The sequence below is a fragment of the Rhinolophus sinicus genome, chromosome 17 (genome assembly GCF_057876585.1).
Source record: "Rhinolophus sinicus isolate RSI-liver-muscle chromosome 17, RSI-T2T, whole genome shotgun sequence".
In the NCBI taxonomy this organism is placed as follows: Eukaryota; Metazoa; Chordata; class Mammalia; order Chiroptera; family Rhinolophidae; genus Rhinolophus; species Rhinolophus sinicus.
In genome coordinates this window covers 176,809,454-176,822,608 of record NC_142517.1, presented here as the reverse complement: position 1 = coordinate 176,822,608, position 13,155 = coordinate 176,809,454, and the positions used below count along the sequence as shown (strand labels likewise).

Sequence of the window (13,155 nt, the reverse complement as noted above, 5' to 3'; positions counted from 1 at the left end):
AAGCAATTGATTCAATCTTAAATGTTGGCTTTTGGTGTATTGAACTAATAATTCAGAGAAAGTGGCTGATGAGTATCTGACATATAGGAAAAAAAAATTATGCAGAAAGTGCTTCCTGATGAGAAGCTCTTTTAGTGCATGTTGATTGAGATTCAGAGGTTACCAGAAACCCTAAATAAATCAGACATTTGACTAACAAGCATGTCATACACACACTGTTTTCAACCTCCCTTCTTTATTCCTTTTTATCCTTGTTTAGATAGAGAAAGATCACTTTGTTTAGAAACACATAGACTTTATTCTGATGAGATAATCAGAATAAGTAGAAGCAAGTTTTGTTTTTCTTGGAGACACTCCATTCTAAAGAATTTTAGTATTAAAGCTAATCTTAAAAGCACTGAAAGGCAAAGTCACCAACCTACTTTAAAGAGAACCAGGTATGATATTCTCTGAGGGCTTGGCCTCCATTAAATGAGGATTTTGAGGAAGGAGAGGAATGAAGCAGGGTAGGAGCAGAAAATAGGAAAGCCAAGGGTTACAAGATGTTCCAAATATACATCTAAGCCAGTAGGCACTAAAAGATACTCAATAGGAAGAATACAGAAATATTATCACTATTCTACAGAGTACATGACTATTTCTGATGGGTTTCTAATATTATGTTTCTCCTTTTGAAGTACAGTATTTATCCAATCCTATGGATATGCTGTACAAAAGAGAGAACTTACACCTAATAGTGCTTTTGTCACATTTCCACAAATGAAATGTTACATAAGGAATATTCAAAGATGCCTTGATTATTTGATGTTTTGGAATGTAGACACTAGTTAATTCATTAACACTTAGGTTTAGACATGTCCATATTAATGATCTTCCTTTGCCTAATAAGAAATAAAGAGTAAAACACAATTTACAACACCAGCAGGGAAAACATTGCCCATTTTATAGATAACTTTTGAAGATGGGGTGCTCAGGAATGTTAGCTCAAATATCCACTATATTTAATGGAAGAAAGAAAAAAACACGAGATGAGGAGGAAAATGGGTCTCACCCTTTTAGGTCAAGTGGATATTTAGTTTGTCACTGAAAAAAAAAAGTTTTTGTTTTTGTTTTAGGGAAGAGATGTCACTAGGAAAAAAAAAAAAAATTGTGGCCTTGATAACAATACCAACTCACATAATAATTCCACAAGACAGAGTACTGCCCCAGCAACAACTTTGTCATCTTTGAGGGTGCTGTCGGTATAAAAAATCTTAGAAGCACCACTCTATGTAACTGTGTATAACAACAAAGCACATTTAGCAAATGTTGATCACGATTTATACAGGAAAATTCAACTCCTTTCTTTCGAGTTATAATTATTTATTATGTATATAAAATAGTAAAATATTCTTGGGGGCATTCAGGATTTTATGTAATCATCTAAACAGAATCAGAGGTGCAAATTTTATTTTCCAGAAACATTCCATTCAACAAAATATAAAGGTATATTTTATGCTGATGGAGAAACCCAGAATATTTTCATGCAGATTTAAACTGGACTCTTATAAAGTGTGTGTGTGTGTGTGTGTGTGTGTGTGTGTGTGTGTGTGTGCAAGTGTGTATGTGTGTATGTGTATTCTCCCATGTATGCCTGTGTATGTTAAGGTGATGGGGGGGGAATAAATGTATAATTATATGTTGTATATGAATTCCTTAATAATAACTTGTGGTTAGAATTTCATGATAATGGTGTATTGAAAAATAACGGCAATCAACTTTTAGAGAAATTCATTAATCAATTCAATGTCACTGACATGGTTAACATTATATTGTATTTGTGGGGAAAAAAGAAAAGTATACTTTCTCATAATTGTATATGGAAAATGACACAAAAGTCCTCTTTCAAAGAGGAAAGGTTAATATAAGACTGAGCTAGAAGAGTATGTACATATAGACAAAACACACAGAGTGCTGAAACTGTAGGGTCAAGTATTGTCAGCATTGACACAAGAGCCTTAGAAACAGGGAGAAAGGTCAGTCCAAAGTTGCAATTCATATCATACCAGGAAATATAATAAATTGAGCAAATGCAATTCAAAGAGAAGAGCTGATAGGCATGTTCCAAAAATGTATGTAGAATGATGTAGATATTAATTTAATTAGTTGTTTAAAGCAATAGTTGTCCCCCAGAAGTCTGGCCTGTCAGAAGTTAACAATCACCTTTTTTAATCTAGCAAACTAAATATGACATTGAACAATTTTGAATGACACTGACTCTTCAGTAGGAACAATATGAAGTACGATATTTGATATTTTATGTAAAATATGAAGGTATCCAAAGACATGAATAATGCATAATATGGAAAGATGACATAAAAATATTATTGGTGAAATAAAAACTTTGGAAAAATGTCAGTAACTTTATTTTCATAGATTCTCTCAATATTCTTTTCCCAGGAGTATATTTTATCCTTCTGTAGGTTGAAAAAAATTTTAATACTGATAAAAATTCAAGGGTATCTAGCGAGTGTCTTCTGCATTATCCAAATAAAAGACCTATGAGAAATAAAAGAGGGTTTTCAATTCCTGGTGCTAGCATAGTCTCTAACTTCTCATTTCATTGAACACACGGGCTTTCTTCCCTCTCTCCCATCTCCAGAAATACCCTAGAGTCCAGTTTCATCACAGTAAGCACACTCATACAACCACCAATTACATCAAGAAATAAAATTTTGCCAGCACATCAGATTACCATTTATGCCCTCTCAAAACAACTACCCTCCTAAACGTGTTCACTATTGTGATTTCTATTACCATCAAGTGGTTTGCCTGTTTCAAACTTCATATAAATAAGATCATACTGTATGTATTATTTTGAATCTGGATACTTTTGATGACATTGTGAGATTGATTCGTGTTGGTAGAAATATTTTTTGTTCACTTTCATTTCTCTGTGTTCTTCCATTTTATAAATGCACCATTATTTATTGACCCACTTTAATATTTATGGGCATTTGGGTTTTATCCATGTGGGGGTTATAAATACTACTATATGAGCATATCTGTACATATCTTTGGGTGGACATATGCACATTTTTGGGGAGATTTAAATCTAAGAGTAAAATTATTGGTTTACTTACTAAGCACACGAATTTTTTTTTGTCTGCTATGTCTAATCTGCTGTTAATCACATCCAGTGTATTTTCAACTGTTACTGCAATTTTGACCTCTATTAGTTTGATTTTGGTCTCTTACAAAAAAATTATCTTCTATGTATCTACTTATCTTTTTAAACAGAAAGCATACATAAAGCTATTATAATGCATTTATTATCTTTTCTATTAATTCTAACATCCATATCACCTTTGGGCTATTTTCTATGGATTTATTTTTCTTAAGGGTCATATTTCCTCCTTCTTTGCATACCCATTAACCTTTTACTGGATGTCAGACATTATGAATTACACGTTTTTCGTGCTTTTTTTTTTTTTTCTTGAGCTCTATTCTGGCACAGTTAAGTTACTTAGAAATTTTAATAATTTGGAGTCTTGCTTGTAATGTGTTAAGTGAAACCAAAGTAGTTCTCGGTCTAGGACTTGTTATTGTATACAATTAAGTCAAGACCCATCTGATTAGTATGTAGTGCCTCTTTGAATTATTAGGGTTGAGTCTGGCTAGTGGAAACAGGCACTAACCCCAGTCCTGTGTGACCACCCAGTACTGTTCCCTCTAATTCTTTCAGATGGATCTTTTCCTAGATCCAGAAAGTTTGCTTACATGCATGCAATCATCAATACTCTGCTAAATTGTTAAAATCTCAGGAACAGCAAAGGGGTGTTGTTCTCCATATATCCCTGGCTGTCTCTGTGCAGTTCTCTATCTGATTCATTTTTGGGCACACATACAAAAACAAGGTTGTATAATACGAACAATTTTCCAGTGTGCCTTTTTAATATTGCATGTTATGCATGTACCAAAGTTTTTAGGGTTCTTGTTTCTTTTTCTACAAAAAACAGTATCAAAATATTTCATTGCATGAGTATGAGTTTATGATTTTATTATATTTTTGATTAAGAAACAATGTACTAATTGAGCAATAAAGTAGAAGATTAAGTAACCAACAAGCTCATTTAAATAGAAATGTAAAGACTCGCATATACTGCAATTAAAGTATGTGCACAGTTCCTGTAATCATGAAAAAAATTGCAAAACCCCGTCTGCTATTTTGCTATAAAAATTATTATGAATTCAGAATGAAAATAGAAATAAACAACAAAAAATTTTCAAGAACATGACAATATCAAAATTAGAATGCTGTCTACCAAATTACTCTTGTAATAATTGAGTACATCTAATCTAAAATTAAAAATTAAAGATAAAGCTTCATATCAAAACTTATGCTATATTAATGGATCAGAATTATAATTTGATATACCTTGCTTTATACTTATTAATGTATCCTGACATGGTATCAGAAAGAAAGCAACATTTTAATGGGTTGTTTGTTTTGTAAAGTTTAAAATAGAGAAAGTATATAAAAAATATAGAATTCCAACAGTTGGAGACTGCTTAAATGGATCGCCGTATATAGAAACATTTAAAAATGGATAAGGCAATCATTAAAATAATGATTTTTATCTAAATTTATTAACATGGAACAATTTCAAATCATCGATAAGTAGGTAAAAGGATGTCAAATGTTCATACTTCAATACCACTGTAAACAAAATCACATGGAGGTTTACATATGTATATATGTGTAATGTGTGTTTGCAAAGAAAGATACCTAGAATAATGCTCACCAAATAATTAGGAGATTAATAACTTACAAATGTAATGGGTATTTTTATTTTATCCTTTATGTATTTTTGGATTACTGTGTCTTTATGACAGATACAAACCATTTTTATAGTGTAAGAAAACAATAAAACTATTTTAATAATAAATCTCAATTTGTTTTCAGTAGACATAAAAATCCCTCAATGACTATATGTTATTAGTAAATTTACATTTTTAAAACTATTTTGTTTATAATACTTTACACATAGTTTATAATTAGGTAGTATAATATTTTGGTGAATTCAGAATTACCTTCCTTGATTAGTAATATTTAATACTTAAAAATATGTTCTAATCAGGAACTACAGACACATTTTATCTTTTCATTTCCCAAGTAAAATATTTCTATTACTCTTAACTTTTTTATATGTATGTTATTCTGGATTTTATTCAGGGCATATGTTAGCTGCATGAGAAAGTGCCAGGATACAAAATTCCTGTGTAGCTATATAGAGGTTTGCTCCTAAAGACTCGTATGAAATCAAGATATATATAAACCAAAGCATAGTATTTGCAATTTTTTTAGATATTATTATTTAATTCATTAATATGATTCAAATTCTTCAAAAAATGATGAGAATATAGAGAGTATATAGTCTCCTTCCTATTCCTGTCAATCAGTAATGACCCTTTTAGGAAACTAGACCATATACATATACAAACAATGCACAGAAACATACATATATAAACTTTTTCACCATTTTTTACATTATTTTGCTTATTTTCTATCTTGCTTTTTTTGTGGCAATATATAATTTGGCATATTCAATCTTGGCACATAAAGAGGCATAGGATTATTTCTCTATTCAGAATATTTCGTTGTAAATGTGTGTTATAATTAATCTCAACATTTTGATGGATATTGGGGTTGTTTCTACTGTTCTGCTATCACAAACAATGTTTTAATAAACAACCTTGAACAGCCCACATTAGTTTTACATTTATATCTGATGTACAAACAGGTTCAGAGTTATGCCTTTGGAGCAGATACTTTAATTAAAATTCAGAAAACACTGAGTCATCCAAGGAAGGTATCAACTACAATAAAAATTGTTCCACTTGGTATTAAAAATTATGATAATTTGTTATTTTTTAAATATTTTATTGGGGAAGGGGAACAGGACTTTATTGGGGAACAGTGTGTACTTCTAGAACTTTTTTCCAAGTCAAGTTGTTGTCCTTTCAATCTTAGTTGTGGAGGGTACCGTTCCGCTTCAAGTTGTTGTCCTTTCAGTCTTAGTTATGGAGGGCGCAGTTCAGCTCCAGGTTCAGTTGCCGTTGCTAGTTGCAGGAGGCACAGCCAACCATCCCTTGTGAGAGTCAAACCGGCAACCTTGTGGTAGAGAGGACGCGCTCCAACCAACTGAGCCATCCAAGAGCTCAACGGCAGTTCAGCTCAAGGTGCCATGTTCAATTTTAGTTGCAGGGGGCGCTGCCCACCATCCCCTGTGGGGCTTGAGGAATCGAACTGGCAGCCTTGTGTTTGAAAGCCCACTGGCCGATGTGGGAATCCAACCCGCAGCCTTCGGAGTTAGGACACAGAGCTCCAAACACCTGAGCCACTGGGCAGGCCCCTGATGATTGGTTCTTAATAAAATATATCTTTAAAACATTCTCTAGAAAACTATGTTTACTGAAAAAGTATAATGAGTAGTTTATCAGATAATACAATACTTTTCATATTTCTCAATGTAATCATTATTCAGTTCATCAGATTTAACTCAGAACTTGGAAGTTTAAATGAGTGCTTCCTATGTTTCATACAGAGAGGTGAGTCCCATTTGGGGAAATGTCTCTTGTGGAATACCTGAAAGATTCCCCTGAAAAAAATTAGTTTTTTTTTTTTTTTATCTTCTAGATTCATTCATGAGTCTACTTCTCCCCTCTTAAACTTTTCTTTCACCATTGCTATACCTGAGCCATTCTGAAAATTCCCTAGGTATTTTATTCTCTTTGTTGATAATATACATGGGATTATTTTTATTTTTAATTTACATTGTGAATATTTCATTGTTAATATAGAAATGCCAAAGATTTTTATATGTTGATTTTGTATCCTTGAACTTGCTGAATTATTTATTCATTCTATTGTTTTGTGGAGTCTTTAGAATTTTCTTTGTATGTGATCATACCATCTGTAAACAGGATAATTTTAATTCTTCCCTTCAGATTTGGATGCCTTTTATTTCTTTTTCTTGGATGATTGCTCTGGCTAGGACTTCCAATAATATGTTGAAGAACACTGGTGAAAGTGAGCATCATGGTCTTCTTTCACATTTTAGAGGAAAAGGTTTTCATGATTTCCTAGTGATTATGATTTTAGCTGAGTGTTTTCATAAATGACATTTAATTGAATTGAAGATAATTTCATTCTATATGTATTTTGTTGTTGCAAGTTTTTATCATGAAAGGATGTTGCATTTTGCAATATTATTTATTGATTGATTCATACAACCATGCGATCAATCACATTAATTGATTTATATGTTGAACTATCTTTGCATCCCTGGGATAATACCACATAATCTTGGGCTATCATCCTTTTAACCTGCTATTCAATTAGGTTTGCTACGCTTTCTATCAAGGATTTTTGCATATATATTCATGAGCAATATTGGTCTGCAATTACCTTTCCTTGTGTTACCACTGACTGGCTTTGGAATCAGGGTGTTGTTGACGTCATAAAATGAGTTTCGGAATATTTCCTCTTACATTTTATGAAAAAGTTTAAGAAGGGCTGGTATCAATCCTTTGAATTTTTGGTAGAATTCACCCACGAAGCCATTTGTTTAGGGCCTTTTCTTAGCTGTAAAGTGTTTGAGTACTGATTGATCATGACATTCTTGGAGTAGTTTGCACACAGCTTTCAAGAGCCCAAGTGGCCAATAAGCACCTTGTCCTCCAAAAATCAGGGGTCTTTTTTCTGATCACTGCTGCTTCAATCACAGAGGTGCAGGCACAGAATTAGGTAGTCACTTTTGAAAGCCCCTATCCCTGTGAATGAGGCAACTTCCACAGAATTTAAAGAGCCAACCTTATTTATTCCCCTCAGTTTTCTCTTTCTTCTTTTTTAGAGCTAGACATTTAAGATTAAGACATCCAAAGCAACCAATATTTCGTGAACATGCAAGCTCATAAAAGACCTCAGAAGACCTTAAGTACATACCTCAGCCTTTTCCCTGACACAGAGGCACCCACAACAATTAAGAAAAATAAAAATAAAAAAGCCACAAACTTTGGGAAGAAGTAGAATCCTATCTATAGAGTATTCACGTTAAGAGATTCAAATGTTCAGTTTCAACAACAACAACAAAAAATCACAAGGCATGCAAAGAAGAAAGTAGTACCCATTCAAGGAAAAAACAAAAAGACAAACTGTCCCTGAGTGAGACCAGACAATGGGCTTAATAGACACATATTTAAAGCAACTGTATTAAAGATGTTCAAAGGACTGAAAGAAGATATGGAGAGAGTCAGCACAACAATGCATGAATAAAATGGAAATGCATAAAGAGATAAAATACATAAAAATAAACAAAACATAAATTCTGTAGCGAAAAGCACAATATTGAAATTAAAAATTCTCTAGAGGAATTCAAAAGTAGATTTAAGCAGGCAGAATAAAGAATTAATGAACTTGAAGACAAAACAGTTAAAATTATCAAGTCTGAGAAACAAAAGAAAAATTATTCAAAGAGAGTGAACAGAGCCTAGGGAACCTTTGGGATACCTACAAGTGGACCAATGCATGCATTGTATGAATCCCTGAAGGAGAAGAGAGAGAGAGAAAGTGAAGAGATCATTCTGAAAAATGACTGCCCCAAATTCCCAAATTTGAGAAATGATATGAACATAAACATTGAAGAATCTCAACAAACCCCAAGCAGAATGAACTCAAAGAAACGAAGGCACAACAAACCCCAAGCAGAATGAACTCAGGATGAGGCACATTATAATTAAACTATGGAAAGCTAACAACAGAGACATAATTGTAAAAGCATCAAGAGAGAAGTATCTCATGATTTACAAAAAAGAAAAAAAAAAATCCCCTATAAGATATTCAGCATATTTTTCATCAGAAACTTTAAAAGCCATAAGGCAGTGGGATGGTACATTCAAAGGGCTGAAGGTGGGAAAAACTGTTAACCCAAAATCCTGTATCTGGCAAAAATGTCCTTCAAATAGAAGGGCAAAATTACAATATTCTCAGATAAACAAAAGTAGAGGGAGTTCATTACCATTAGATCTGTCATGCAAGAAACACTAAAGGTAGTCCTTGAGGTTGAAATGAAAGAATAGTAAATAGTAACTCAAAGCTATGTGAGGAAATAAAGATCTTTAGTAAAGTTAAGTATTTAGACAATTATAAAAACTAGTATAATTTTAGCTTTGGATTGTTACTCCACTTTTGGTCTTCTCCATAATTTAAGAAAATATGGCATAAAATAATTATTACTTTATGTTTTTGATACATAAAGATGCAATTTGTGGCATCAATAAATGAAAGGAGGTAGAGATGGAGCTGTATAGAAACAGGATTTGTGTATCTTATTGAAGTTAAGCTGGTATAAATTCAAAAAATGTGTTATAACTTCAGGATATTAAATATAATCCCTATGGTAACCACAAAGAAATAGCTATAGGATATACACAAAAGGAAATGAGAAGAGAACTTAAAAATTCACATTAACACTCAACTAAACATAAAAGAAGACAGTAATGCAGAAAGTTATGAACAAAAAAAAATCTATAAGGTATATAGGAAAAAAAAAGGAGCAGCTTGAAAGAGGTCTCTCTGTATCAGAATTACTTTAAATGGTTTAAAATCTCCAAACAGAAGATAGAAATTAGAAGAATGGATTAAAAAAAAAACACATGTGATCCACTACCTGCTGTCTACAAGAGATTAATTTCAGATCCAAAGACACAAATAAGTTAAAAGTGAAAGAATAGAAAAAGATATTCCATGCAAGTAATAATTAAAATAGAGCAGGAGTAGCTATATCAATATCAGGCAAAGTATACTTTAAATCAAAAGAATTTAAAAAAAGATCTCAAGAAACAAAGAAGGAGATTATACATTAGTAAAAGTTTCAAAACTGCAAGAAGAAAATATAATAACTATAAACATTTATGTATCTAATAACAAACCATCAAAATACATGGAACAAAAATTGACAAAATTAAAAGAAGTAGACAGTTCTACAATAATAAATGGGAACTTCAATACACCACTTTCAATAATGGATAGGACAACCAGACATAAAGTAATACAGGATTTGAGCAACACAATAAACCAGCTACATCTAATAGAAACATACATTATACTACCAAACAACAACAGGATACACATACTTCTCAAGTGTACATGGGACTTTTTCAGGATAGATGCGAAGAAACTGACACCCTTGTGCACTGCTGGTGGGACGATAAAGAGGTACAGCCACTATGGAAAATAGTATGGCAGTTACTTAAAAAATAAAATTAAAATAAAATGGCTGTATTATCCAACAATTCCACTTTTGGGTATGTAGCAAAAAGAAGTGAAAACAGGAACATCAACAAATATTTGTACATCCACGTTTATAGCAGCATTATTCACAACTGCCAAAAGGTGAAAGTAATCCAAGTCTCCATTGACCGATTAATGGATAAACAAAATGTAGTGTGTGTATGTGGTGGTGGGGGCAAAAAATGTATACAAGTGGACACTTCGGTCAACGTTGCTCAAGCAGTAGTGCACCATGATCAGAAGTATCTGGATGCTGATGGTAACCACTTTGAGCACCTCTTGTAATTGCAGAAGTCAAACATGACTTGTATTCATTTTTTGTTATCAGTATTTGTTAAGTAGTACAATTTTAATAGATTTTTTTTTCCTTTCTTAAAATGTGTATACATTTTTTGGTACCCTCTGTGTGTGAGTGCGTGTGTGTGTGTGCGTGTGTATGTGTGTGTGTGTGTGTGTGTGTGTGTGTGTGTGTATACAGGGGTGCCAAAAAATGTATACACATGACTTGTCTTTATATTTTGTTATCGGTATATACTATTACAATTTTAATACAGATTTTCCTTTCTTAAAATGTATATAAAATGTGTGTGTGTGTGTGTGTGTGTGTGTATTCATATATATATATATATATATATATATATATATATATATATATATATTATTTATTGTGCTTATTTTAGGCACAATAAATGCAAAATATTTGTGCAAAATATTATTTATTATTCAGCCTTAAAAATAAAGGAAATTCTGATATATGCTACAACATGGATGTACCTTGAAGACATTATGTTAAGTAAAATAAGTCCATCATTAAAGGATAAATATTGTATGATTCTACTTACAAGTTACTTAGAGTAGTCACATCCATAGGTTGCCAGTGGTTTAGGGGTTGGAGGTAGGATAATGTTTAATGAGTAAAAGTTTCAATTTTGCAAGATAATAAAGTTCTGTAAGTGGATGATGATAATGGTTACACATGATGTAAATATACTTATGCCACTAAACTGTACACTTAAAAATGGTTGAAGTAGTAAATTTTATGTTATGCATATTTTGCCAAAATTAAATAAATTATTTTTAAATATAATACTTACAAATAAAGTTTTGTAAATTATTTTGAGCATTCTGTGTATTGAGATTTGGCAATTTAATGACTTTTTTTTTCTCCTAATACTGATATCACTGTTGACAAACACTTCTAGGAAGACCTAACAACTGGCAAATTTAATGACAACACATCTAATGTGTTGCCTTACAGCTGCCGAACCATCTGTTCCCGGCACCTTCCCCATGACATCACAAGGAAGTATCTCGGAAAGCTGAGACCCAATGGAATGTTATCGGTAAAGCTTCCTTGAGGGAGTGTCCTGGAAAGCTGGGAACCAATGGAATAATATTGGTCAGGCTCGCTTATGTGATTGTTTCAGTAGTGAGTCCATCCCCTGAGGTTGTGCATGTCTGTGAAGGCACAGGACGTGTTGGAGCACAATGGGGACTTTCGGGAAGAATAGCCAGTCAGGCATCTGACTCGTGGACCATGGAAAAATCAAACTTTACTTCCTTGTATGATTACTAACAAAAGCCATGCATTGGCCCGATTCAGGGCTCAGTCCTTGAGGCTTGAGTTCCTTGGCTCCAATTGCACTCTACTCTTGTCTACTGTCTTTCTTAACCTTGCACTGTCCTTCTCACTTCCCACTGCTCTTGTCATGCTGGATGGGACACTGATGTTTATCAACAGAGTTAGAAAATGTAAATTAAGCTTTATCATTGAGAAGATTCAATACAAAAATGAATTATAATATCAATTTTTGTTTGTACAATGTAAAAATTTTAGGTTTTTAAAATGCATTTATAGATTTTTTTTTTCCACAAAGATGGTGCCAAAAGAGAAGAAGGAAGCCCCTGCCCCTCCCAAAGCTGAAGCCAAAGCAAAGGCTTTGAAGGCAAATAAAGCAGAGCTGAAAGGCATCCACAGCCACAAAACAAAAATAAAAATTAAAAAAAATTTAAAAAAAAGAGAGAAGACCCGTAGGTCACCCACCTTCCAAAGGCCCAAGACACTATGGCTCTGAAGGTAGCCCAAATATCCTCGGAAAAGTACCCCCAGGAGAAATAGTCATGACCATTGTGCCAGGAGAAATAGGCGTGACCATTATGTCATCATCAAGATCCCCCTAACTACTGAGTGAGCCATGAAGAAGACAGAAGACAACAGTACACTTGTGTTCATTGTGGATGTCAAGGTCAACAAGCACCAGACCAAACAGGCTTTGAAGAAGCTATGTGACATTGATGTTGCCAAGGTCAACACCCTGATCAGACCTGATGGAGAGAGAATTTATGCTCAATTGGCTCCTGACTATGATACTTGGATGTTGCCAAAAAAATTGGGATCATCTAAATCGAGTCCAGTTGGCTAGTTCTAACCATAAATTTTTTTCACTGTAAAAAAAATAAATAAATAAAATAAAGTAAAATGAATTGATATCCAAAGAATATAATACTCATTTCTTCTATTTAAAATATAATAAAAACAACACTAATCTCAGGCATTAAACCTTATAAAAAGATTGTCATAAGATAAACATTTTAAGTTACATAATTATTTTTAAAGAATATATGTTGTATTTGGCTTACCCATAATAAGAAAAGTAAACATCTCAAAAAGGTATAAGGAATTTATAAACTAAAAGAAATATCATTCAAAGTAAAATAGGACTTTACTGTATTAAAAATATGAAAATTCAGGCAAAGCTAAAAAAAATCTGTTTTTTCTATTAATATTTAAGACAGAAACAACATGCCATTACATTGCAACA

At 32.7% G+C, this 13,155-nt stretch overlaps 1 long non-coding RNA gene and 1 pseudogene across 1 annotated transcript in view; one reads left to right on the top strand and one right to left on the bottom strand.

Annotated features, from left to right (window-relative positions):
- LOC148754882 (uncharacterized) overlaps positions 1-13,155 on the bottom strand; it is a 525,297-nt gene that overhangs the window by 503,013 nt on the left and 9,129 nt on the right. The gene's annotated exons all lie outside the window — the stretch shown is intronic.
- On the top strand, positions 12,211-12,737 carry LOC148754883 (large ribosomal subunit protein uL23 pseudogene; annotated as a pseudogene).